Source organism: Giraffa tippelskirchi, chromosome 12 (genome assembly GCF_054371585.1).
Source record: "Giraffa tippelskirchi isolate mGirTip1 chromosome 12, T2T-mGirTip1v1.2.pri, whole genome shotgun sequence".
In the NCBI taxonomy this organism is placed as follows: domain Eukaryota; kingdom Metazoa; phylum Chordata; class Mammalia; order Artiodactyla; family Giraffidae; genus Giraffa; species Giraffa tippelskirchi.
Genome location: NC_137286.1, coordinates 52,388,989 through 52,394,988, shown reverse-complemented (window position 1 = coordinate 52,394,988; position 6,000 = coordinate 52,388,989).

Here is a 6,000-nt window from a genome sequence, read left to right as displayed (position 1 = left end):
GCTGGGAGGTGCAGTGACATACTGGGGTCGGCTGGTGGGGATGAAGGCGCACTTTTGGTGAGATCATGTTGGCAGCTTGAAATTGGTGACAATGCAATGATTTATCCCCCAGAAGTAGGTGGACACTACAAATCCAAGGCTTTTGCGGGAGAACTGCTTATTAAACATGTATCAGCAAACCACAGCGCGTCCCCCCACTGCCGCTGCTGGGAGAAGCCCAGAGCGGGTACCTAGCTCCCCTCAGGTTGCCCGGGGTTACAGTCTGCCTGGACTCGGCAGTCCCTTAGTGGTCTTGGGGCCAGTGTTTCAATAGCTTTAGTCTCTTAAACCAAGCTAGAAGCAAAGGGTGGATCACGAGCTTTTCTGGGTCAGTCCAGTATTGCAGAAGTTATTTCCGGGGACAGAAGAGAAATCATGCAGTCTGGGCAGCCATCTGTTCCTCCTGAGGAAACTTGCATCCTTAGCAAAAGGGAACTTGCGACCAAAAGGGCGGCGGCGGCGGCGGCGGCGGCGGCGGCGCCACAGTCTTCATGATGGGAGTGTCTGTGTTTCTGGAATTGAGTACTCCAAAAACTGTGTGTGTGTGTTTAGACCTTTTTGGAAGTGGAGTATTATAGATAGAAGGGTCTCTGCCTAGAGGGCTTTATCTAAAGTCAGTCAGGGAAGGAGGTGGATGGAAGAAGAGGGGATTTTCTACAATAGAGGAAGCCATTTGTTCATTCATTCATTCAACAAACCAATAATAAGTGCCCATCTCAGTGGTTTTCACATCTACATTAGAATCACATGAAAGAAAGAAAGAAAGTGAAGTCGCTTAGTTGTGTCCGACTCTTTGCGACCCCATGGACTGTAGCCTACCAGGCTCCTCCATCCATGGGATTTTCCAGGCAATAGTACTGGAGTGGGGTGCCATTTCCTTCTCCAGGGGATCTTCCCGACCCAGGGATTGAACCCGAGTCGCCTTCATTGTAGACAGATGCTTTACCATCTGAGCTACCAGGGAAGTCCAGAATCACATGGGAAACTTATAAATTTGCTTCAGTCTATGCTGATGGTGTTTGGTTGTCTGGGAGGCTGAATGACGGCTCCCCTCAAAAGACATCCTGATCCTTGGAATCTGTGACTGTTTCTTCATTGTGTTTAAAACAATAAAAGTCTTTGCAGATGTGATTAAGTTAAGGATCCTGAGATGGGGGCAAGATTTAATCTTCCCCAGAAGCAGAGAGAAAGGAGTGGGACAGATTTTCCTTTTCTGTTTAAAAAAAATTATTTATTTTTAATTGGAGGACAGTGACTTTACAATATTGTGTTGATTTCTGCCATACATCAACAGAATGTTCCTATGTCCCCTTCCTCTTGAACCTCCCTCCCAGCCCATCCCACCCCTCTAGGATGTCACAGAGCACAGGATTTGAACAAATTCCCCCGGCTATCTATTTTACATATACTGATGTATATGTTTCAATACCGCACTCTCAGTTCGTCCCACCCTCTTCTTCCCCCACTGTGTCCACAAGTCTGTTCTTTGTGTCCACGTCAGATTTTCCTTTTGAATCTTCAGAAAGAGCCCGGCTCTGCCAACACTTGAATTTTGGACTTCTAGCCTCTGGAACTGTGAGAGAACAAATTTCTGTTGTTTTAAGCCCTCCAGTTTGCGGTAAATTGTCACCACAGCTGTAGGAAATGAATACAGGGTGGAAGACTGGTTTTGAAGTAGCACTTTACGTATGATTTAGCAAAGATCCATGCTGGAGATAAAGGGTCGCTCCTGGTAAACGTCACAGAGGTTCATCCCTTGACTGTCCCTGCTGTGTACAGATCAAGAACCCTTCCACAGTAGGTCTGGGTCTTAGGAAGCTGTATTTTGAAACAAGAAGGAAATAAACCCTCCTATGATTCCTGCACACTTGCACCTCCATCCATCTGTTATGTACCAGATGTTATGGTAGACATTAGAGATACAAAGAGGATAAATAGATGAATCGCCTGTCCTAAGGGAGCCTACAGTCTAGCAAGGGAAAGATGCAGGAATAGGATCATTTCAGTAGAGTCTCTTAAGTGTCAAGTGATAATAAATATTTGTCGAGCCGTTTCTTGGTGCTAAGTGCCCTCTCTCTATGCCATCTCTCCTAATCCTCCAGCTCCAGGAGGAAGGTATTAATATCCCCTTAGAAAAGGGAGTCTTAGAAGGTGAAGCAGCTTGTTTAATTGCACCCAGCTGGTGAGTGGAAGAGCAGGATTGCTAGGGCAACGCTGGGAGGGGCATTCCAGGTGTGAGCTACTGCATGGTCAAGGGCAAAAAACATGACCGTAGGGGAGAGAGCCGAGTCCAGCTGGGAACTGCCCGTAGGTTAACGTGGCTGGAACGTGGAGCGATGGAAGAGGGGTGAGACAGATGAGGCAGGAAAGACAAGTGGGAGCCTGCACCTTCAAACTAGGGCAGGCTACTTCTCAACCGAGGTGCCAGACACCCCCTCCCCGCCCCAGGTAGCCTGGAGGAAGGAACCCTGGAACCTCAAGAGCTTGGCCAGAACAGTGTGGGATGAATGTGCCCTTGCAGGAGACTCTGTCTTCCTCCATTTATCCCTCCCCCACCCCCCAGCATTCTTGTGGCTTAGGGTTGGTGTGCGTGCAGGAAGGGAAGTCCTTTCAGCTGTCTTATCCTTAAATGCAACAATAGTGCAAAACTTACAACTAGTCATCAGCAATTTTCAGATGTTTCAAAATGAAGAAGACAAACCAGCAAAGTCCGTCTTACAGCAAATATGAAAAGAAAATTGCACTGTCAGGCGACCTTTGTCCCCTAGGGCAGAAGGGCAAATGGGAATATAAGTGGGAAGGGACTAAGGACCAGAGTCCACTAAACAAACAACAGAACTGTGTGCTGGTACTTTGTATATCATTTACTCCACAGGGCAACCCTGTTTTAATTTTAATCTATTTAATTGATTATTTTTGCCATACCACACGGCATGTGGGATCTTAGTTCCCTGACCAGGGATGGAACCCACGCCCCCTGCATTGGGAACATGGAGCCTTATTCATTGGACCACCAGGGAAGTCCTCTTTTTATGTTTTGGTTCTTTTGACATCTTCCCTATTTCTGCTCCAGTCTCTGTTAGATTTCTTGTGCCTCCTTCAGCATACCCATCTTTCCACATTCAGTTGCTGGATTTCTGCGCCCAGGGCGTTGGCCTCATCCAAGTGGCCTTCCTTTCCTGTCTTCATGCCCTGATGGTCTGGTCTCACCCAGCCCAACCGACTCACTTGATTCTGTCTTTGAGCTCTAGACTCAAAGTTTCCTTTGCCTTCTGGAATTTTCACTGGGATATCTCAAAACCCCCTCAAAGTCAGCATGTCTGAAACTGAACTCAGGCTCTCTCTGCTACCCAGCTACCATTTGAGACCCCTGCTCCCTTCATGTTCCCTTCCACCTGCTGGCCTGTCTGAGCTAGACAGTGAGGGGGCATCTCTGGCACCCTCCTTTCCTGCACGAACCCTAGCCTTTGGGTTCCGGTCCTTTCCCTACCTCTCAATCCTTTCCCTTCATCTCCTTGTCCCTGCCCTGATCCAAGACAGATCCTTCCCTGGATTCCTGTGGTAGCTCTCAAACTGCTCTCCAGGCGTCCACGTGGCTCCCCCTTCAGCTGAATCCCCGGGGCAGACCCAGTTCACTTGTCAAAATGCAGATCTGACGTGTGTGTGTTCAGTCACTCAGTCATGTCTGACTCTTTGCCACCCCGTGGACTGTAACCTGCCTGGCTCCTCTGTCCATGAGATCTTCCCAGCAAGAATACTGGAGTGGATTGCCATTTCCTTCTCCAGGAGATCTTCCTGACCCAGGGATTGAACCTGGGTCTCCTGCATTTCAGGCAGATTCTTTACCTGCTGAGTGACCTTATCAAGTACAGATCCAATCTAGTCACCCAGCTCTCTCCTCCTTGGGCTTTAAAACCCATCAGTGGGTTCCTGCTGCTCTTTGCATCTAGACCCACATCCCCCCAAAGAACAAGGCCCTTCATGGCCTGCCTCCTGCTGGTCCCTCCGGGATGGGCAGCTCCCATCCTGCCGCCCTGCTCTTTGGGCTAACTGTGGCCTGCTCTTTGGGCCAACAGCCAAGTGGCCTAACAGTCGTCCTGCTCATTAGGAGTTGTTGATAGGCCCACCCCTCTGCCTGAGCACTGCCTTCCCACCGCTCACCTACCAACTGCTGTTCTTCCTGGGATCTCGGCTCCTCCGCCTTTTCGTCACCCCTTTCTTAGGGACGCTTTCCCCACCCCACCAGGCTGGCTCTTCCCCAATGCGCTCTCACAGCACTTACTGTGTGTAAGGAATAGGTCTGCTATTTTATTTTGATGTGATGCTCTGCCTGTATCCTCACTTAAGACTATCAGGTCCATAGACAGGGTCGATGTCTTCCTTCATTGATCCCTGTATCCTAACTGTGGTGCCAGGCAAATAGCAGGCACTGGATACACACTTGCGGAAAGAATGAGTGAGTCAACCCTGAGTGACAGAAGTAGTGCCGGGTTCTGAGGACCAACATTAATAACCAATTACTTAGCACCGTTATTGCCATCTAGTGGTGACTGATGTTACTATGCCCTTGGGCCTGTTCTCTGTCTTTTGGTTGCCCTTGACGGAGACCTGTCACAGTGCTCCCGGAGGGAATCAAAGCATGAATAATAGATTCTAGTTAAGAATTTGCCTTGTTTCCCATATTGTAGTAGGCACTCAGGACACTACCTACCTGATTCCTCAGCAGAGGGCATGTAAGCTGCCTTCTCAAGGTCTCAGGCTAAGGAAGAGACCTGGAATTCAACACCAGGGTAGAGAGGCTGCGTTTTTCCACTGTGCCCCACTGCTTCTGTGTTTCTGTCATTTATTACATGGAACGTATGCGTAAGAAAACTGCAATCATTGTAGTGGTTGCAGAGGGACTGAACAAAACTCCCTTCAATGGCAGAAAATATATTTTGTAGCCAGAGAGGCTTCTAGGGGGCTCTTGTGGTTCAATAACACGTCTGAATTCACAGACAAACGCTGTGAATAACTGGTTATGCTGCAACCAGTGAGTGCTCTCATTTTAAAGGCCCCAGGACAATTTGATACGCAGTATTTCTGGATGGTTCACGGGTCTTTCTCGACATATCTTTCCTAGGCTTTTTGACTTTGTGGCCTAGGCAACTGTGGCCTTCAAGTCTCTACAAATTTTCAGGTCTTTTATGGAGTAAGTTTTTTTTTTTACATCTTCATAAACTGCCTTTGAGATCTGTTACCACAGATCTACCTTGAATGTTTTTTGAAACAAGATAGAACATATGTAAAGCGTATAAAACAGTAGTTCTTTCCTTTATGTTTATGACAAGTTTATGTAAGTAAATTTGGAGGCGTGGGTAAATTTGATAACATTTTCTTTCTATCTGTTGAGTAAATTGTGCACTTACTGAGGAGCCAAAGGAGTTAGTAAAGGAGCCAAAGAAAGTGAAAGTGAAAGTCACTCAGTCGTGTCCGACTCTTTACGACCCCATAGACCATACAGTCCATGGAATTCTCCAGGCCAGAATACTGGAGTGGGTAGCCTTTCCCTTCTCTAGGGGATCTTCCCAACCCAGGAATCGAACCCAGGTCTCCCACATTGCTGGTGGATTCTTTACCAGCTGAGCCACAAGGGAAGCCCAAAGGAGCCAAAGTAGTAACTAAAAAGAATCTACTGTACAGCATAGGGGATTCTACTCAGGGGTCTGTAAAGGCCTACATGGGAAAAGAACTGAAAACAGAGTGGAGAGGGGCTTCACTGGTGGTCCAGTGGTTAAGACTGCCAGTGCAGGCGACGTGGGTTTAATCCCTGGTCTGGGAACTGAGATCCCACACGCCACGCAGCACGGGAAACTAGGATCCCCCCACGTACTGATTGGCGTGGCCAAAAAAGGTAAAAAAGAATGGATATATGTATATGTATAACTGATTCACTTTGCTACAAACCTGAAATTAATACAA